Genomic DNA, 22,748 nt, shown 5'->3' with positions numbered 1-22,748 from the left:
AAGCTTGATACAGGTCTGAATTTGGATTGTAATTAAATATTTGATATATTATAGGTTTCTGAATAAATGTAGTCAGAGAACTTGAAATTGGTTACATGAAAGATTTCTTGCTGTTGTGCAATACACATTGCTGTAGCGTAATAGTAGTAAATCTGTTGTCAGACTATAAACAAATAAATCTTATAACTCGGAAACATAAAATAGAAAATTTATAAAAATCAAAAGGAAGCTTACAAAAATAGATATAAACAATTTACCAAAGTTTCATAAAAAATGCTGAAAGCATTTTTGAGTTATTGTCCGAAAACTGGAAAATCCCCCTTTTTGTAATGAATAAAACCCCATAAATTGGAAACGTATAGTCTGAAATTTATAAAAATCAAAAGGGAGCTCATGTCGATAGAAATAAACAATTCACCAAAGTTTCTTGCAAATTGGTGAAATTGTTTTTGAGTTATTGTCTGAAACTGGAAAATCCCCCCTTTTTTAATGAATAAAACCCAAAAACTCGGAAACGGTAAATCCAAAGTTTATAAAAAAACGAAAGGGAGCTCATGTCAATAGATATGAACAATTCACAAAAGTTTCATGCAAATTAGTGAAATTGTTTTTGAGTTATTGTCCGAAAACTGGAAAATCCCCCCTTTTTTAATGAATAAAACCCCAAAACTCGGAAATGATAAATGTGAAATTTATAGAAAACGAAATTGAGCTCACTTCAATAGATATAAACAATTCACCAAAGTTTCATGTATATTGGTTGAAGCGTTTTTGAATTAATGTCAGACATGTTAACGACGGACGGACGGACAGACGGACGGACGGACAGACGGACAGACGGACAAACAGACAGACGGTCAACGGTACACCATAATACGTCCCGTAAACGGGCGTATAAAAAGTGAACTATAAATTGTTTTACTGCCTGTTTATTATTTTACAGATTTGAGTAGTTTGACGTTAAGGATATTCTCTATTCATTTTTAAAGTAACAGGCTTTTTCGAAGACTGTTATATATTGATAGTATAAAAATAAAAAAATTAGAAAAGCAGAAAATAATGAAGGGTCCGTGTGCCTGTTTTTGAAATATAAACCATTGAAAATTTGGCGGGAAATAATTATCTGTAGATTTTTCTTAAATTTAACCGGTACCTTTTTTCTTTCAAAAACAATGAAATATAGAAAGGAGTTTAAAAGATTTTCAAATATGACAATCTAAATTATATGTATTCAAAATTGTGGAAGGAAAGGTAGAGGTGAGTGGGTAATTTTTTTTAATAGCACTGCATGAATAAAACCTAAGGATTCCGAATGCTTGGCACGACTTCAAGCGTTCGAATTTCATCTGCGGGACGTCATGCGTATTATTTTCCGTAATAAGAACGATATTTTCTATAATTTACAATTTGATTTTATGAATTAATGTGGCTTAAATTACGCAAAAGGCAGTTAATGTATAATAGCACTATGAGAAAAATAACAATATAAGAACCTCTCGATTTCCACATAAAAGTAAAATAAAAAAATATCCCACTTAGAGCAACTTATCCGTAATTTTAAGCATGGCTTGAAATATTAACTAGTCATTTTCGTGGGGATTTATTTTCCCCTTATTTGAACTAATCACAGCATCAGATTGAATCCAATCAATTTATGACAAAGAATATATCTACTCCAAAAATTTTAAAACTTTGCTTTACTTTTTTACAAAAGTGCAACAATCCCCACTTTTCAGCCTTAGTTTTCTCGAAAACAAGCACGGTGACCTATGTTTTTTTCTTTTATAACTCTCCAAGGCCAATCAAAATTATGAAAATGACAATGACTTGAAACTGTATCGGATGTCCTGCATCTTTAAATACTTTTCTGTTAAATTGCAACCAGTTTAATCATTAAAAAATTTCACGTTAAATAATCCTATGAAAAGTATATTTAATAACTTTTATGTTTAATCAAGAATCACAGGCTTATTTTATGCTACGGCTATAATCTGTTGGCATAGGAATTGACCATTTTCCGCTTGGTTTTTTTAATTTGAAATGGGTGGCAGTTTAAACCCACTCGAATTCTAATTTACATTTGAGTAAATAAAAATATAATTAACTGTCTTATGCTTTAAATTTTCTGTTGTCTGGTTGTCGTCTCAACGACATATTACAAACCACACACCCTCCCTTTATTTGTAATACAAATTCAACAATTCTACATACATGTAAAAAATTGAAATTAATTAAAGTTGTATCTGAGACAATACATTTTCGCTGGAAGATTTATTTCAACAGAATATTCGTTTTATGCGGTTTTGTCACGATTTCAGTTCTTACTATGTTCGATTATTAATTTCAACCGAACACCCACGATAACAAGCAAGTCCGACTTGATTTATTTTCAATAGACTTTCTGCCAAGTGAAGTTTTAAAACTGCATTTCAGTCTGAAGATGAAATTAAATCTCTCCCAAAAAAAGTTGAGAATATTACGCTGCATAAAACTTTGCAGTTTAACAGTGAAAAGAAGTTATTTAATAATATGAATTTACGGTAACATTTGATTTAAATATAATATACTTTCAACAAATATAATATTTCGAGAATAATGACCACCATATGACAATAATGATAGAACCAAGAGGGTTATATCCAGTGGGCAATAAACATGTTTCTTATCATCTGATTATAAGTACTATCATGGGGATGCTAATCTTAATGAAACAGTGTGTGTTATATCCTTCTGATTGACCCAAGACACAGTAATAACATTGAAGTATTATATTGAATACTTCTATGGTTATTCTTACGTCTTTAAAGTTGTAGAACTTCCGCTATACACTAATAATTTAGGATTATGCTGTGGCCAGTGGGGGATTATGTCATATCCATATAGGCGCGTGTTTTGTTATCACAACCAGTAAACGAGGTCATTCTGTTGCGTACTTTGGTCAAAGAAAGAGAAAGATGGAGTCCCCTAGAAATGAAAATAAGCTGAATGGAATTTCGTTTTCAAGGAAGAAGAGTCCGAAGCTTACTTATGCCGGAGAGTTCTGGTAAGATGTACTTTTTAATCCATAGAAAATATGAAGAGAAAAAAAATTCATTGATATTTAAAATATGATTTCTGAATATGAATATGAAAAACCGAGGTTTGCCCAAGTTCATTTAGAATACAAAAATGTTTGTCATATTTTTATGTTATGGTATATGTTAATGAATAAGAAATGGAGGTATACAGTTAATTCGGGATTGTTTTGTCTTGAGAAGCCAAACATTCCCATTTTTATTTAACATTTCTTTATTCAGCCTTGCTGGATCTATGTGATCACTTCGGATTTTGAGATGTTGCAGAATTTTAAGTTACACACATATCATAATACTCATCAAGTTGTCAATACTGGCAAATATTATTCGATTGAAATTTTCATAGTTCTATTGACGAGATTTACTTTTAGTAGAGACCAAGTGTCGAGTTAAAAAAGTGAGTATCGAGTTGTCAAAAGTTAGTATCGAGTAAAAAAGTGAGTATCGAGTAAAAAAAAAGTGAGTAATAACTCGATACTCACTTTTTGATGGGGAAATTTATTTTAACTTTATTCCATTGGCATGATTCATTTTATCAAGGATGTATATTAGTATTTTAGTTATATATCCTTGGTTATATTGACCATCAACATGAATAATGACTAACTTAGTTCTTAGGGATAGTAATATGAAACTGAAAGGACCACTTGAATAGTAAACATCTCAAACAAATCAGTAGTCAGAATAGTTCGCAAGAAACACCCAATTTAATACTTGGGAACTATATTCCACGAACAAGGGGAATTAATTGTGGTCTGAAGCCTATTAGACACCAAAATGTTGGTATTTCTTATGAAACTTTACGTTTACTTAGCATGATATCTTAGTAGCATAAGTGCCAAATTTTATTACTTTCTGACCGTTATTTAAACAGTTTGGAATGTTTTATATAAGTGCATATGTCTGCGGAGAATGCTATTTGCAAAGATTTAAGACCTCAGTCAATAGATATAAGAAGATTTGGTATGAGTGCCAATGAGACAACTCTCCATCCAAGTCACAATTTGTAAAAGTAAACCATTATCTCATTTAAACTAAATGAAAGTTATGGCTACTGGATGTTATAAAGGACATTGGGCAACATTTATATGAAGAAATTATTTGTTAGGTTATTTATTTGCCTTGATCCAGTAGCCATAACTTTTATTTAGTTTAATTGTTAAAGCTTACTGCCACTTGTGTGCCAGTTTTGTTCAAACTTATATCCCTCTAGTGCTTAAATCAGAAGTGTACAGATATAATAAGCATTATTGTGGGTAAATTAATACTGAAAAGTTTCTTTATTTCCACGCGGCCTATCCTTATTGGTTATGTATACATGTACTTCAAAACAACTTAAAAGTAAATTTAGACTTGACACTTTTCAATTTTAAGATATTTTGCTTTTCATATTTTTATACGTGGTTGTACGTTATCTCCCAGGGTCAACTCGTTTTTGGAAAACTTATTGAAAATGCACCATAAGGTACTCTCATTCACTCTGATAATGACCTATATATACCCTTATTTTTTGTATGCACTGTTTTAACTAAATTTTAAGCACTGTTTAAAACTGTGTATTATTTGTATTAAAACAGATGAATCACCAAAGAAAAGAAAAACTCAAAGTTCTAATAGTGGCCTGGGTGCAGTGTATTCGAATTATCAACAGTGCTCCTCAAATAAAGAAAATAAAAGAAAAAGGTGAAGTTATAAATTTGTCAAATTTCTTTTTTATAACATCAATTTATCACCGTTAACAGTCAGGGGAATTACTTAAATGAGTGATATCTTAAATCAGTGGTTCAGTAACATTTGAATGTTATGTAACTTTAGATATATACTAATGATCCAGGGACTAATCACGTTTGCTAAAATTATCAGAACCAACATCTGTGTTTAAAGGATGACCGGTCATGTCAGGTGATGACCTTGTACTGAATCTGGGATAATGACACGAAAATCACTTGTATAAATATATCATAATTCTATTTTATTTCAAAGAATCAGGTTTCTTTTTTTTCAATTTTACTCATAATAAGATATAATATAAACCTGTATGTTTAAAATTTTAGTAAAACTACAAAATACAAAATACAAAATTATTTTAATTCACACCCCAATTAAGTTGATATTTTTTGCTATTTATAAGTGATTATTGCAAAAATTACCCTGACTGTTTAAACTTACTATTAAAAACAACCCCAGAAGATACAGTTTGAATATAGATATGTAAGACAAGTATCCAACAGATACCAACTGAGGTTGATGTTAGAATCTTTATGTGTGTGTGAAGAACTTTCATATTCTTTTTAATAGATTTCTAGTTTTTATATACCTATTTTGAAAAAAAATCTAGCCTGTAGTTTAGTAGTTGTCGTTGGTTCACAGCTGTCATATTTGTTTTTCGTAAATTGTTTTTTTATAAATTAGGGCTTTAGTTATGTCAATTGAATTGCTTTATATTTTCATGTCGGTCCTTTAATAGCCAACTATTACGGTACTATATAGCCATACAGTATGGGGTTTTCTCATTGTTGAAGGTCGTACAGTTACCTATAATTGCCTACATCCACTTCATTTGAACTTAGGTAGATAGTTGTCATATTTGCAATCATACCACATCTCCTTATTTTTTAAACAATCATAGACACACAAAAAGTAAAGAAATGCATGTTATGTTCTTCTTGTATATTTTATGATGGTATGATACTAAATTCCTAATCTTGATTTTCATATAATTGAGGTCTGGAACGGGCATGTCAGTAACTGCTAGTAGTCCTTTGTTAATTGCTGTATCATTGTCCTTTTGTTTAGTTTCTTCTGTTACCTATTCTAACATCGGACCTAGACTTCTTAAAAACTGAGTTTTTCTAAACTTTAATTATCACCAAATATGTATCAAGGGTTTCCAGCATTTAAATTAGATTTAAAAATACCTTTCCAGAGCTTCTGGTAAAGCGATCCTTATCGATATACCAGTTTGTGGTAAATCATTTCAAGTAGTACAGTTAGAAATTTATTGTGATCCAACTATTAATATACCACTTACATTGACTATATTTTTCCCCGGTGCAACGCGTTGCGGGGGACATAGAAATATTGGCGTCCGTCCTTCCGTCCTATCTACTAAGCGCTGTCACATGTACAATTCTTGCCAGATTTTTATGAGACTTATGTCATAGTTTTAAATTAGCAATTTCTTGAACGAATTTAAAAAGCCGTGCCTTTCATTTATTTTTAAAGAGTTATGCCCCTTAGAAATATTAATTATGGTGAAAATTGCCAAATGAATGCTCTAATGTGAACAATTCTTACCAGAGTTTTGAAAATTTATACTATAGGTAAATATTAGCAATGTTTTGGACGAGTTCGAAAATCAGTGCCAATCAATTGCCCTTGGAAATATTAATCATATGGAAAATTGCATTGTTAGCGCTCTCATTTGTTCAATTCTTGCCAGAATTTTATGAAACTTATATCAAAGGTTTATACCAGCAATATGTTTAAGATATCAAGTATGAATATTACATGTATTAGGTCAATATTCTTTAAAAATAAACGTCTTTTGAAATGGTACATGTGACCTCTTCAAAGAAGTAGGATCAAGAAGTCCTATATTTGGTCCTTATGTCAAATTTTTCAATATTCAATCCAAGACTTATATTCACATCTTAAAAAGGCAAATTTGAAAAGACTACATATTTTTTTTCTCGAAATTTTAGTTTAAAAAAATGAATATTTAATACATGCATTGTAGCCATATTGCTTGTATTTATGCATTTATAGGCCTTTTTATCTGAATAATATTGGTCACATACTAAGAGTATTAAAAACTTATCAAATTATATATATGGTTCAAATTCACACTATTACAAAACATTGGTTGTCCATTCATGCTGCCAATACCTTTGTAAAATTGTTTATTCAAAATTAAGGTTTTTCTTCATAAGAGTGTATAACTTTGATGGATTGTGATGACACTGACCGAAAAATAGTAGTTTTTATACGACCGCAAAAAAATTTTTGTGGTCGTATATTGGTATGACGTTGGCGTCGTCGTCGTCGTCGTCGTTGTCGTCGTCGTCTGGCGTCGTCGTCGTCGTCGTCGTTGTCGTCGTCGTCTGGCGTCGTCCGGCGTCGTCCGAAGACACATTGGTTTTCGCACTCTAACTTTAGTTTAAGTGAATGGATCTCTATGAAATTTTACCATAAGGTTCAATACCACAAAAGAAAGGTTGGGATTGATTTTGGGGGTTATGGTACCAACAGTAAAGGAATTAGGGGCCAAAAAGGGGCCAAAAATAAGCATTTTTGTAACTTCCAGACATAACTTGTGTGTTAGTGTATGGATCTCTCTGACAATGTACCACAAGGTTCCATATTACAAAAGGAATGCTGGGATTGATTTTGGGGGTAATTGCCTCAAAGTTTTAGGAATTAGGGGCCAAAAAAGGGGCAAAAAACAAGCATTTTTCTAGTTTCATGACAATAACTTGTGTGTAAGTGTATGGATCTTTCTGAAATTGTACTACAAGGTTCCATATCACAAAGGGAAAGCTGGAATTGAGTTTGGGGGTAATTGCCGAAACGTTTAGGAATTGGGGGCCAAAAATAAGCATTTTTCTAGTTTCCAGACAATAACGTGTGTTCAAGTGTATGGATCTCTCCTGAAATTGTACTGCAAGGTACCATACCACAAAGGGAAGACTGGGATTGATGATGGGGGTAATTGCCTCAATATTTTAGGAAGTAGGGGCCAAAAAGGGACAAAAAACAAGCATTTTTCTAGTTTCAGGACAATAACTTGTGTGTAAGTGTATGGATCTTTCTGAAATTGTACTACAAGGTTCCATATCACAAAGGGAAACTGGGTTTGAGTTTGGGGGTAATTGCCCTAAACGTTTAGGAATTTGGGGCCAAAAAGGGGCCAAGAAACACATTTTTCTAGTTTCCAGACAATAACTTGTGTTCAAGTGTATGGATCTCTCTGAAATTGTACTGCAAGGTACCATACCACAAAGGGAAGGCTGGGATTGAGTTTGGGGGTGATGAATCATAAGGGGTTCAAAAAATTTTTGGGGGGGGGTTTCCTTTTTTTTCTTTTTTTCCTTTTTTTTTTCTTTTAAAATTTTCCATTTTAAGTTGGTTATTTCTGATTTATATTTAAAAGCAAATAGTAATGATATGGTAGGAGATACACACCAAACAGGATGTGTAAATTATTATATAATAAGTATTGCACAATAGCAAGAAATCTTCAATTGCACAGTATTGCGCAATAGCAAGAAATCTTCAATTGCACAGTATTGCGCAATAGCAAGAAATATCCAATAGCACAATATTGCGCAATAGCAAGAAATTGTCAATTGTACAGTATTGGGCAATAGCAAGAAATATTTAATTGCACAGTATTGTGCAAAAGAAGATACTTCGTATAAATTGCTTATTTCTTGACCAATTTCAATGGGGTTTTATTCTTGAATTCTTGGGGTTCTTTAATATGCTGAATCTAACCGTGTATTTAATTTTTGGATTTTGGGCCCCGTTTTTAAATTGGTCCACATTGAGGTCCAAAGGGTCCAAAATTAAACTTTGTTTGATTTCATCAAAAATTGAATTATTGGGGTTCTTTGATATGCCGAATCTAACCGTGTATTTAGATTCTTAATTTTTGGTTCTGTTTTCAAATTGGTCTACATTCAGGCGCGTAGCTACGTTTACGTCAAAACGCCCGGGCGTACACATAAATTTTAGAGAAAAAATATTTAATCTAAATAAAATAAAAGATCTGGTTAAATGCCTTTTAATTCTTTCCTCTATGACTTGTAATTGAAGAAAGAAGTGACGAAATTTACTTTTAATCAAATGGTATCATATTATTTATACATTTGTTCATTTTCTGTCAAAGTGTGAATATCGAGCCTGTGACCTTTATGTCGCAAAAGCGACACATACCGATCTTAGATTCCGTCGGCGTCGTCAACACTTAGGTTTGGTGTGTGCATGGTTGAAGTTTGTTCAAGCATTTAATAACTTTGTCAAACCTTCATGGAATGTAATGAAATTTGGACAGAAGCTTTCTAATGACCAAAAGATAGTATCCAGAGCATAATAAAAATATATTTTTTCCGTATTTGACTGATAAAAGGACTTATTTTTGCAGTTAATAATACAGTAAGATAGTCTTAGGTTAAAGTTTGTTAAACATCAATTACTTTGTCAAACCTTCATCGAATTTTATGACAATTTGGCAGAAGCTTTTTTATGATTAAGAGATAATGTCTGAAGCAAAATTTGAAAGATCATTTTTTTTTTATTTTTCTGTATTTAACTGACAGACGGATTATTTTATATTTATTTTTTTTGCAATTAACAGACTGGATTAAATTTTTGTGACATGTTAAATCTTTATACCTTCATAGATTGTTATGACACTTGGATATCAGCTAATTGTTCAATTTCATAAAAAGCATCGGAATAAAAAGTTTGTTTTTTTCTTAAATTCCGCTTTTACACTGACAGCAGCAATCCCAGGCGAGACACATGCCTTACACATTTGTATGTTACACCTGACCATCTATAAACATTAATCAGTTCCTGTGTCCATAAACAAAATTTGTGCATAAAAATTGGAGAAAATAAGATGAAGTTAAAATAATTAATATATGACAACATTGAAATGGAAACTCTTTGCTTTTTGGGATTTTTGTCGATTGCTTGTGTTTAATCCCACATCTCCCTTTAAACATATTATAAAGTGACTGGTTTGGACATTTTTCTCTGAAACCTATGACCATTAGATTCCAAATGAACACAATAACTGATAAATTAACAAATTAGACTCTAAAGTATGTTACTATTGATGAGTTTTTTATGACAAATTTATTTAAAATAATATTTCTTTCTCAATAACGAGTGAGCTTCCTGGTGCTTCACCTCCAACGAACCTCTTACCAGGAAGTCCTCTGACCTAAACCTGCTGGTGGCACTCACGCCCCTCGCCAAGGTTCGGGCGTACACTTAAAAATGGCCAAGCTACGCCACTGACATTAAGGTCCAAAGGGTCCAAAATTAAACTTAGTTTGATTTTAACAAAAATTGAATTCTTAGGGTTCTTTGATATGCTGAATCTAAACATGTATTTAGATTTTTGATTATGGGCCCAGTTTTCAAGTTGGTCTAAATCGGGGTCCAAAATTAAACTTAAAGTTTGTTTGATTTCAACAAAATTGAATATATGGGGTTCTTTGATATGCTGAATCTAACCATGTATTTAGATTTTGGATATTGGACCATAATAGGTGAATGTCCAATTTAAAATTTTGAAGTTCTTAGACCACATTCATTCTGTGTCAGAAACCTATGCTGTGTCAAATATTTAATCACAATCCAAATGCAAAGCTGTATCAAGCTTGAATGTTGTGTCCATACTTGCCCCAACTGTTCAGGGTTCGACCTCTGCGGTCGTATCAAGCTGCGCCCTGCGGAGCATTTTATTAATTTTGCATTTCCTCAATTTAAAAGGAAAATTAAGAATTTAAGTAAAATATTCTGCCAAAATATAAGTCCCTTATCTTGTACCATGTCCTTTGTCTGATGCTATTCAACAAATCCGGCTAACTGTTGAACATATAGCAATAATTAAAATCATTAACTGTTTCTGGTATTTGATGTAATTAAACTAAATTTTTAAAATTAAAAAAAATATATGCTTTTATGAAATAAGGTGTTTTTACAAGTAACGCAATTAAAAAAAAATGAAGCAACATGTACCGTTACTCTGAATAGAAATGCATTTACAAAGAATGGTATCATCCTCACTATCTAAATCATCTTTTTTTTTCGGAAATAGATCATTAGAATAATTTGTTTTCTTTTTTAGATTTTACTTTCTATGAGTACCCACAGTATCTTCAAGCAGAACAATGGATATTGATCAGACCAGACAGTCTGGAGAATTTACCATGGATAGAAGTAACAAAAGTGACAATAACACATTCGATTGGTTTAATGGATATTTTGGGCAGGAGTAGCAGACTGGTACATTGATTCCAAAATCTTGAACAAACAACAACTGAACACATTCTTGTCTCTTTTAAGTGGGATAATGTTAATCTTTACAAAATGCCAGCACAATTGAAATTAATATGGGATAGTTGAAAGAAGAAATTTCAAAATGATACATATTATCACAATGTTGCATTTAGACAATCTCTATTATTGTGAAACAGTTTTTTTTTAAACTTTAAATACTGTGATGATCTACAAAACATTAATAAAAGATGAACATGTAAGTCTCAAGTGTGATCCAGTTTTTAACCGCTTTTCGCTTGAAAAAAAAAATCAAGTTTTTTTTTAAATTTATGAAGTGACAACAATTGTTTTTACTGGATTTACATTGAATAAATAATATTATCCAGACATCAAAATAAAAATGTTGAAATTGATTTCACTTCATTTTATTTTCATTTTTTCGCAATGTTTTTATCAAATTTTTTTAACCTTTCTAAGTGAGAAAGTCAGACTTCTTGATGCTTCTAGTTGTTACACACTACATTTAAAACATTGTCACATTTCATATGGTATATTCTGGCTTTCATTGTATTTTGTGTTTTTTGTTTTTTGGTGAAATTGCAAATTGTGTTCTTACCAATGAAACTTAACAGTTAATTGTGCTTGATTTTTTTTTTCTTAAACAATGAAAAACCCTTTTAATTAAAAATTAATATATTAAGGTGAAGTTCATCCCAAAGGTTGCTTTTATTCATTTTCATAAAATAATAAGTAATTAAAAAAAAAATTTGGAAAGTTTGGAACTATTTGATTTGATTACCATTGAGACAGCTTTCCACGAAAGTTCAAATGATGTAACCGTAGGCATACATGTACGACCTCCAACGACATGAGAAAAAGCCATACTGTATAGTCATCTATAAAAGACCCCGAAATTAAACACCAATTCAATTGAGAAGAATAACGGCCTAATTAATTACAATTTACGAAAAATAATATGACAGACATGAACCAACAACAACCACTGAACAACAGGCTCCTGACTTGGGACAGTCACATAACGGAGGTGGCAGGGTGAAACATGTTTGTGATCGCTCAACCCTCTCCTAGCCTGGGACAGTGGTGTAACAGCACAACATAAGAATAAGCATTTATTTAGTACAGTATCATTTTAAAACAACAGCTTTCAAAAATTCACTTAATTTTGATGGCAAGTATTAGTAACCAATCAATATATACAGAGATATGAATCACCTGTGTGCAATTTAGATAGATATATATTATGCAAATGTTGAAATTTAAATTACAATACTTAAATGACTACTTACCCATTTTTCATCAGTATTCTGATATATTAAAGTATAGAAATTGACCCTATGTAAAAGTTTCAAAGTCAATGAATCATGACTGGGGGAGGGAAAAATAATCATTATGGAGATGAGATGTGCAAAATCTAGTACAACTGCACATCTAATGTAATAACCGTTAATGTTCAGACTTAAACTGACCAAATCACAAACATAAACTTGTAAACTAACTATGCATTTTCGAAATCAATAGATAGTGATTGGGGGAGGGATAATCGTCATGGAAATAATTTCCAGTGTCTTTTTATAAGTGGTTACTAGAGTGACATCCCTAAATTATTCCCCTTCTGACTGAACTAAACAGCAATACACATTGCTATGAGTTGATGCTCTAGTGAATATAAATGTGTAAACCTAATTTTGTGACTGAATCAGTCATAATATTTTTTTTACTGCTGCAGAATTGGTCTTTTCAACAAATATTTCCTGAATTTGTATTGACTGAATTCAGTCATCTGTATTATAGATGTGTATACTATGTAATCACACTTGGTGTAATTTAAGTCTTAAAAAACACTAATTTAATACAATTTCTTGTAGCTTCTATCAAATGCTGTGTGACTGAATTCAGTCAACATTTTGTGAAAATAATGAACAGGATAAAGAGTTAATTTCATTAAGCTGTTATCCTGTTATATGTTGCTTGTATTAATCTATAATCCGAATTCTGTTTCATCTGAATTAACAGTAATAGGTTTTAGTTAAGAAGCAACAAGTACAAATGTATTTGATAGATATTTTACGAATAAAATGGTAATGTTACTTTCTATTGTACTTATTGAGTTATGTGATATAAAGATGCAATCAGGTGACTGAATTCAGTCACTCAAAAAATTATCACCGTACAATGCTATTTTATTTTTTGTAAGTTGATCAAATTAATGGGGTCATTAATATGAATATATACTGTGTTGACGTTTTCATCCATTTTAAATAAAATGCGCATTGCATACAATGTCGAATGTTATATGGTATTCTATAATGAATAATATATCTACTAAGTTCAACCCTTGAATTTTGACAAATCAGAAAATTGACAAGTTGAACCAGACGGTGTTCTATGCTTTCTTCGGGCTGATTACAGATGTTGTTGAATAGTCCAAGTGCTCGGATATGTAGTTGGGCTTCTATTGGTAGTATTCCGGTTAAAATGTTAATAGTTATATCTGCTACGCAAGTTGGTAGTGAAAGTATTTGCTTAAGTAGCTTTTTTTGAAAGTTTTCGACTAGTGCTAATGAGCTTGCTGTTGGTAATACTAGCTCTAGACCATAGAGAAGTACTGGAGATACATATATTTTGTATAGATGCACCATTGTCTCTACATCTAATCCGTTATGACCATGAAATCCTCCTCCAAGGAGGCTATATGCGCTTCTCCTTGCTTTTTTTATATTTTCCTCCACGTTAGCAGTCATGTTTTCTTTTAGTGACGTGGTTCTGATGATTCCTAAGTGTGTGGCACTCTTCACTGATGGCATTTCGTGGGGGCCCATAGTAAAGGTTGTTGTTACGGGGTCCTGTTTTCGCTTCCTGTTGGTTACGTTGAGGACTACACTTTTGGTAGGTTGTAATTGGTAGCCTTCCATATATGCATAATCACATGCCATGTTTATAAGCAGTTGCGCTTGGTCTGGTTCTTCACTAATTAGTGCGATGTCATCTGCACATGCAGTACTATTTACACTTATGTTTCCTATTCTATATCCTGCCTCAGTTGTTTCGTACATGTTTAATAGCTGGTTGATGTATATTTTGTAGAGATTGGTGCTAAGTATACCTCCTTGTCGCACTCCCTGGTTAACGTTGAATGGCTGCGAGATGTTTCCTTCCCATTTAATAGCACTTTTAGCGTTTTCATGTAGATCTTTGATCAGTCCCCAGTGTCCATCATCAATTCCTGCCATAAAAACTCTTCTGAGCATATGACTATGAATAACAGTGTCAAATGCTGCTTTGGCATCTAAGAGTACCAGGTGGAAAGTTGTGTTGTTGTCGTTGGATTCTCTGTAACTTTCTTCTATTGGCAGCGCTGAGTTCATTGGTGATGATCCTGCAGTGAAACCTCTCTGTCTTTTATTTTGTGTTTCTAATACTTTGTTATTCGTACGCTCTTTGATGACGGTTTCAATTATTTTGCCTATGACTGGTAGCACTGTAATTCCTCTATAGTTGGTAGCTTGCTGTCTTGTTCCTTTATTTTTGAAAACTGGTGTTAGTAGTCCCATTTTTAATGATGCTGATACAATTCCGTGCTTGAAGATACATTCCACGAGTGTTACTAACGTTGTTTCTATGTCGGATCCTGCATGGATAATATGTTCGATGGTTATGCCCTGGAAGTCCGCAGATTTACCTCTGTTTATTGATCTGATTGCATTTGTAATTTCATTGTGCGTTACGTTTCTGATGTTATTACGTTGCACGAGTTGGTTTATACTCTGAATATCATCTTCAACTTGGTTATGATATGTGCTATCTATGTCTGTCTGGTTATTAAATGTTGCTAGATTTCTAAAGTGTTCCTCAAATCCAGTGATGATATTTTCACTTTCTGTGTATTTGACTCCGTTAACCTCTAGCTCCGTGATTACAACATTTCCTTTCTTCCTGTTGTTACGTACGAGTTTATGGAACATTTTTGTATCCTTTACTCTTGTTTCGAGAATATTTTCCTTCTCCTTGTCTCTTATTTTAGCAATCTCTATTCTTATTGCCCGACGGACGTTCTTCTTAGTTTGATTTTTCTCCTGGAGCATTACGTTACTTTTGTTGTTGGGTCTCCCGTGATGTTTCCAAACATTATATTTTTGCCTTGCAATTTTCAACGCTACTTGTATTTCGGGCGTCCATACTTTTAATTTCGGCTTTGCGTTGAATTTTGCCTTTGATGATGATGTTAGGTTAGCTGTTTCCCTAAGAAGTTCACATAATTTGGTTGTGGCTTGCTCAATTGATGTTTCTTCCATATTTTCTCTTATCTGGAGGCTGTCTATATGCATGTTGATGTGAGCAGAATACCATTCTTTGTCTACTTTGTCCCAATTGACCCTTTTTGCAATTTTGCTGCTAGCTTGCGCATGACTGATATTTGCGCATTCGTAACTGAATTTGGTACTCATACGAATTGGGTGATGATCGGATGTGTTTTCTGTCACGTTGTTGAGTACTTGTTTGTTGACAAATTCATTTTCTGGCAGGTTGTGCAGAAAATAGTCTATTTCTGATGATTCCTGCCCAAGTGAGTTAACAAAGGTCCTTTCTCTATTGTCGTATTTCAGGTTGCATTCATTTATGAAATCACGGAGATAGAGGTTGCGTTTCGTGCCTGTTTGTATATTTAGATCTTCATTTAGATCGCCTCCTATGATCATTTTGTGCGTTTCATTATACTTTTGGTATAGTTCGTATAATTGATCGATAACTTCTTGGTATTCAGACAGATGATTTTTACTCCCTTTTGCTGGCAGATAAACTGATGTTAATATTATGTTTGGATTGTTGTTTTCATTTATTTCCACACACTGTATCCTTTCTGACCCTAGTTCGATTGGCTTTATCAAGTGGTCAATTTCTCTCTTCCACAAGATAGCCACTCCTCCATATCCTCGGGGCATACATATCGGTAACAGCGGTTCGTTTACATCAACTCCTTTGCCTATGTAATTTATGTTTTCGTGGATTTCGCCAAGAAGATGTATCTGTGTTTGAAATAGCCAATGTTCCTGAATAAGAATTATGTCGTTAGATTGTAGGAGTTTGTGTATTATTGGACCACAGGTTTTTATGTTTTTACAGTTAAATGAAATTAGATGCAGTTGGGAACTCTCTGGTATTTTGACGCTTGATTTGTTGGTTACATATGGCTTGGGTTGAGGCTCTGTACTGCTAAAAAAGGCTGTTGAACTGGAGTTTGTGTAGTATTCCTTAGGATTGTTTGTTTCTGTACATTCATATTACGAACTGGGGGGTACAAGCAGTTATTTGCCCAAGGTTGTATGTGGCGAGCGTCGTGGTGTTCATTCTTTTGGGCTTCCACTGTTGAACTTGGCATGTATACTGGTGCGTTATAGTACTGGCCTTGATGTTTTGGCGTTTGTGGTTTGTAGATCAGGGGTTGTCCTGTTAACTGTTGTGTTGCTTGTCTGATACATGTATTTACTATATTCTCCTTTTGAGGCTTTTTGATATTACTAGGAACGTTTCCGTCTTCCATCCCTTGGGTTGCCTTTAATCTTTCTTCAGATGTATGTAGACAGTCGTCAAAGTGCTTGATTTTGTCAATTTGTCGATCCATTTCATCTATCACAATGTTTGAAAGTTTAGTATATAGCTTTGCTAATTTTTCATCGAGTTGCTCTTTCATTTTATGAAAACTATCTTGGTTGCCTTGCATTGACTCCTTGGAGTTGGTCAATGTCGGTATAGTTAGGTTGCTATTCGACTCTATTCTTCTCTTGAGCAGCTTAACAGTCTGTTCTAGTTCGAAGTTTCTTGCCTCTAGCTGTTGGCATCTGGACTCTAATAGTATTCTATCATTTTGTATCTCATTGAGGGACTTCTCTTTGATTTTTAATTGTTCTTCTGCTTTTCTTACTTTGAGTTCTCTTGCTCTTAATTCACTCAGTTTAGGTAAGATTGCATCCTCAGGCTCAGAGCTTTTCTGATTTTGTTTTAATTTCCTAGGTTTTGGTATTGGTTTTGGCTTTGTTGTTGATGTTGCTATCACAGACGTTGGTTTACGTGATACTTCCATTGGGCTTTTAATGCAGGTGTTGTTGCATATACTTGGACTAGCTGTGATTTTGTCATTTTCTTGAGTTTTAAGTTGTAACTCGTCTTGGATCATTATGCAGGGTATGCATATGTATGCTGTGCTTATTTCTGTCATACACTTGAAGTGGCACTTGCTATTGCATTGTTCGCATATATCCCATTCGGGATCCATAAGTATATTATCACATACTGTACAATTTTGCTCTTCTGGAGGTGTGTCGGGTGTCTCATCTGAGTTGTATCCTCTCTTAGCTTCAGTTTCCTCTGCGAGCAGCAACTGAGCATTTGTGTGGCTCTGTGTACCCCCTTCTAGAGCTAGTATATTTGATTTTGCAGCAATGCAGAGTTTACATTCATAATATTCATCACCATTAGAGTTTTCTGCTCTCTGTATCTCCAGCTCACTTAGTTTTTGACACTTATAGTGGACCCAGTGGCTTCCTTTATCACAGTAGGTGCTCCTTGTTTTGCATCTTTTATTGCATTTAGTGCATGTTTCATTGCCGTCTTCTACTTCCTGTTTTTCATTAGTCTCTCTTCTGTTGGTTGAGTTGTTGTCTTTGTGTAGAAGATTTTGCAACTGGTTGCCAAGTTGTCTATTCAGCTCTTCTGTGCTCAGTCCTTCAACTCCTTGCTCTTGTAGGCTTTTGAGTACAATGTTATGTATGTTATTTATGTCATTGTCCAAGAATTTGTTAGCACCATTTCCATTAATTAATAGCCGGCTAGTAGTGTTGTATATGTTAATTGTATAGCTGTCTTTATTTGCTGACACTTTGACTATATGCTGTACTACTGTTGTTTGTGACCTATCTGTTATTTCTCTGATGGTTGCTTGGCCTTTGCTTTCGGCAAAGTTTTCAAAGTAGCTTAATGTTGCTAGTTTGAGCAATTCAAATGTAACCGCATCCGCCGTTAGTACTAACCCTCCTTTGGTGTGTTTATATTCAACACTTATATTTCTTTTGGTAGCCTCAAGTTTTTTATTAATAGCCTTTGTGATGTTTAAGGTGTAATTTTGGATACAAAATTCTTTATTTGCCACGGTTCTAGATCTAGTACGTGATTTACTTGTAGCGACTAGGGCAGCCATGTTTATACGTTTGATTGTTGTTTCTCGTTCGGACTGTTGAAAATGTTCAATAATGTACTTAGTGCTTCAGCAGCGTGGCTTGGTCATCCCATGCCTTCTGATCCACACCAAATATACTATGTTTTTGTTTAATGCCAACAGTCTGTCCTGATCTGAGTAGAGAATTCAGCGAGCCAAGCTTTGGCTAATATAAGCTTAGGATGTATCCCATCGAGGTAAAGCTGATAATTAATATACTGCTTGCGCGGTTTATCTTTGCCTCTTTTGACCTTTTTACTTGCTTTTAGGTGTAGATTAAGAAGTGGTGATTGTACTTTGAGGGAGGCGTTCAGTTCTTGAATTTTCTTATTTATTTCGACTATCTGTTCATGTAAATCTTGGTCTTGATTGATGTGGTCTTCAGTAGACGGGTTTTTAGCTCGAGCGTTCCATTTGGTTATTGAATAGTGCGGAATTTCGACGAATGTTAATCTGGAGTTTGGGTATTGTTGAACTAGTGTTTGAAATTTTTTAAGATCTACGAATATATTGTTAGCTGCTGAAGAATGTTGGCTTGCCAATGATATAGTACGGTCTTTATTTTTGAGGTCAGGTCGCATGTTCCGAGCCAAATGTATAAATGTATATTTCCCAATTCTTTTATTTTGCTTTTGATGTTTCTCTCCAGCCAGTGTAGGGAGTTTTTGATGTTTGCTCCACTTTTATTCCACCATATAATTTGTTTGTCTTCAGGATGATAGGCTTGGGTCTTTAGATAGACCCCTTTACTGTCGGAGAGTACGACGGGTGTTAATGATTTTATGCCAACTGAGGGCGGTCTTGATTTTTGTAAATAGTCTCGTATTTTCTTCTCTGACATGAGCGGATTTCAAATGAATTCACCGCGGTTAGGGGATAGGCGGGCGTGTATTTCTATTAATATTTATTATTGAATTGTTTACTTTAGAAGTTTTTGTTGATGTTTGGCCTATATTCAAAATGGCGCGGGAAACTTCGTCAGTGGTCGTCAAGGTGAATTACGATTAAAAATCCATGTATTAAATGCACAGAGTTATATTTAGGAAGAGACTGTTAAAAATGGGGAACGAAGCAACGTAAACCACGATGTTAATTTATATCTCATCATATACAAATATTTTTCCGATGTGTTGGATAACCTTTCTATTTGCCTCGATATTTGTACATGTAACTTTTGAAAAGAAAATATAGAAAATCTGCTACTCGGGAAAATTATTGGAACTGATTTTTTGTAATTAATAAAAGTTAATATTTCGAATTAAAAGTGTTTATGAATTGTTCTGGTTTGAAACACTTGTACATAAAAATATTAAGATACAAGTCGTTTTAATTAAAAATAAATGTACAAATGAACACGAAGTTTATTTCTTAATGTACACAATCAGTTAACGCAAAAAGTAAACGCGCGTTTACTTTCAAGTGCACGTAGAAATACACTTGTGAAATTTGTAGTAAACGCCCGTTTACTTTTAAGTGAACGTAAAAATAAACTTGTGAAATCTGAAGTAAACGCCCGTTTACTACTGCCTAAACGGACACATAGTAAACGCCCGTTTACTCGGGTAGACATTAGAAATTTCCATTTTGACCGCGTTAACGTAATTATAGTAAACGCGCGTTTACTAGTAAACGCGAAAATTGAAGTTAACTAACGAAATATGTGCACGCGGCGTTAACTCGCGTTTACTTTATGTAATGCTTGGTCTGCACCCAACTGTAGCGAAAACCTACCGGAGACCGCTGAAATGACGATGAGACCCCCTGGTCATTCAATGTCCATAAAATTCGAGGACATCATAGACTCTGTATATATAAAGGTTGTATCAAAAGGATTGCCCTTTGTCCTGAAATTTTGACATTTTTTAGCTGAAAAGTGACAATCTAAGCCCTCCGTAGATATGGTAGATGACAATTTTCTGGGTAATGCTTCTGATACAACCTTTTTATATACAGAGTCTTTGGTTTAGTTGAATTTTATGACATTGAAAGACCAGGGGGGTCTCACCCTCATTTAAGCGATCTCAGGTGAGTTTTCACTATATATTTTGAATATCAAACTGGCACTTTGGGCTCTCCGTAAATATGGAAGACAAAAAGTTTCCACAAATTCCTTTAAGTCACGTTTGTATCTACCTATTAACTAAATGTCTGCATAATATTAGGAAGATTGAGAGATCAGGGGGCTCTCACCATTGCCCTGTGCCCTTTGTCCTGAAATTTTGACAATTTTTAGCTGAAAAGTGACAATCTAAGCCCTTCGTAGATATCGTAGATGACATTTTTCTGGGCAATGCTTCTGATACAACCTTTAAATATACAGAGTCTTTGGTTTAGTTGAATTTTATGGACATTGCAAGACCAGGGGAGTCTCACCCTCATTTAAGCGGTCTCAGGTAGGTTTTCACTATATATTTTGAATATCAAACTGGCACTTTGGGCTCTCCGTAAATATGGAAGACAAGAAGTTTACCCAAATTCCTTTTAGTCACGTTTGTATCTACCTAATAACTGAATGTCTGCATAATATTAGAAAGATTGAGAGATCAGGGGGCTCTCACCATTGCCCTGTGGTCTTTGTCCTGAAATTTTGACAATTTTTAGCTGAAAAGTGACAATCTAAGCCCTCCGTAGATATCCGTATTTCTTTTTTGGGCTTTCAATAGATATTTCTATTTATATTTCTAATTTTTTCGAGAGTGATCGGTTTTGTTTTTGTTTTAAGAAATAGATATATAAAATTGCATCTTTGAAGTCGTTTTATTGATAAAAATCTATTGTACAAAAAGACAAATATGCAACTTACAAAAGGGTTTATATTCGAGGACAACGAGAATTTACGACAGCTTGAAGGGGTCATTAAACGATTTCCTACGTAATTTATTAGTCCTCTTAACTATGAAAATCATACTATTAATGTTATCAAGTATTTTGTTTTTTTATGATTTTCAACTAAATTTGAATATCGAACCGACTGCTAGCAGCCGGTTGGATTTTGGATATCGAATATCGAATAACGAACCGGCTGCTAACTTCACATACATACTTTAGGCACGTGCCTACACATAATTTTTTCACAAATATTTTTTTTTATTAAAAAAAAAAATAAACCAAGTTATCTGTAGATGCACGCTAGTGAAGTCGTCAAAACTCTTTTATTATCGAATGTCATGTGTACACTAGTCTATCATCCTTAGTGAATGGAGTATTGGATAGAATTGTATGTCATTATATTCCCCCTTATATAGAAACTATAAACTGGAACTTTGGTTTAGATCATTTCACTTCTATCAAAAAATACTTGAATGAACCTCAACTTAGACACATGATTTTTTTTAATTAGTTGTTGTTGGCTTTCAACTAGCTTTCCACTTGGTCTTCATCCGACCTACAATAAAACCCTTGCCAAAGTTGGGCGTTTGTTTGGCTGTGCAGGATCGATGTATAAATACGCAGTCACGTCTGGTCAGAATGGGGACGTTAAATCCGATACCTAGTGTAGAGAGAATGCCACGCTCTCTGCACGTTAAGAAACTTGCAACAACTCTTTTGAGGTGTTCGTAGGTGGTCTACTGAAAGGCAAAATTTCTGTTCCTATCCAATAAACCCTCATTTTCCAATGCATGGCGTTTCCAATTGCCAGACCTTCGTCCTGGACGACCCCTATTACAGGACCTAGCTACCTGTTGTATTTATTGTAAATTTGTTTTTGTCCTGAACATGCTTGAACTATTTGCAACTGGACGTTTAGCAATCAATCAATCAATCAACTAGCTTTCAGTAACTTCGAGTACTCTCAGATCTACGTGTAATGACCATAATTATTCAAATTCCTAAACAGGTAGGAATTTTATAGTACAGGATATAAGGAAATATGAATTTCTTGAATTTATTTCGATAGTATGAACAGAACAGAACTTCTGCATGAGGCATCGACTGTGTGTGTATGTGTTTGTGTAGCCAGGGTACTGTGAAGGTTTCTTTTAAATGTAGGATTGTCAATATGTACTATCAATTGACGTATATATATATATCAATTATCCTCAATCAGAAAGGAATAGATATGAAAATACTAAACAGGTTGTGCTGCTTAATAAAGGGCTACGCTGATCACGCTGGGCAATGCATATTGTAAATATTTATTTTTAATATATTTCCGATTGTACTGCCGGCTAATTTATCAGTCAGATATAATTGTAAAATTATATATATTATAACTTTTCGAAATTTTTTTCATGTATACTATCATGATAAAATGACAAGTTTTCATGTTTTTTTGTCATAAAATTTGGCAACTGAAATGCTGAAACCCGTTTTCCGTCGGGGGCTCCCAGACCCCCTGCCGCAATTTGTAACTACAGTTTTGTGGATACCTAGCTACGCCCCTGGCTATGTTATACTTAAAAAATGAAGACTAACACTTTGTTATT

The 22,748-nt window shown here is 33.7% G+C and overlaps 1 long non-coding RNA gene across 1 annotated transcript; it reads left to right on the top strand.

Annotated features, from left to right (window-relative positions):
* Window positions 1-2,787: 2,787 nt before the first annotated feature.
* Window positions 2,788-11,496, top strand: LOC127712096 (uncharacterized). Its single transcript, XR_007986929.1, has 3 exons — window positions 2,788-3,043; window positions 4,652-4,757; window positions 10,939-11,496. It is a non-coding gene; the product is annotated as an uncharacterized LOC127712096 (long non-coding RNA).
* The last annotated feature ends 11,252 nt before the right edge of the window (window positions 11,497-22,748 follow it).

Source organism: Mytilus californianus, unplaced genomic scaffold (assembly GCF_021869535.1).
Source record: "Mytilus californianus isolate M0D057914Y unplaced genomic scaffold, xbMytCali1.0.p SCAF_8, whole genome shotgun sequence".
Lineage (NCBI taxonomy): Eukaryota > Metazoa > Mollusca > Bivalvia > Mytilida > Mytilidae > Mytilus > Mytilus californianus.
Note: the sequence above shows the minus strand (reverse complement) of the source record. Positions and strands in the feature narration are given on the sequence as shown.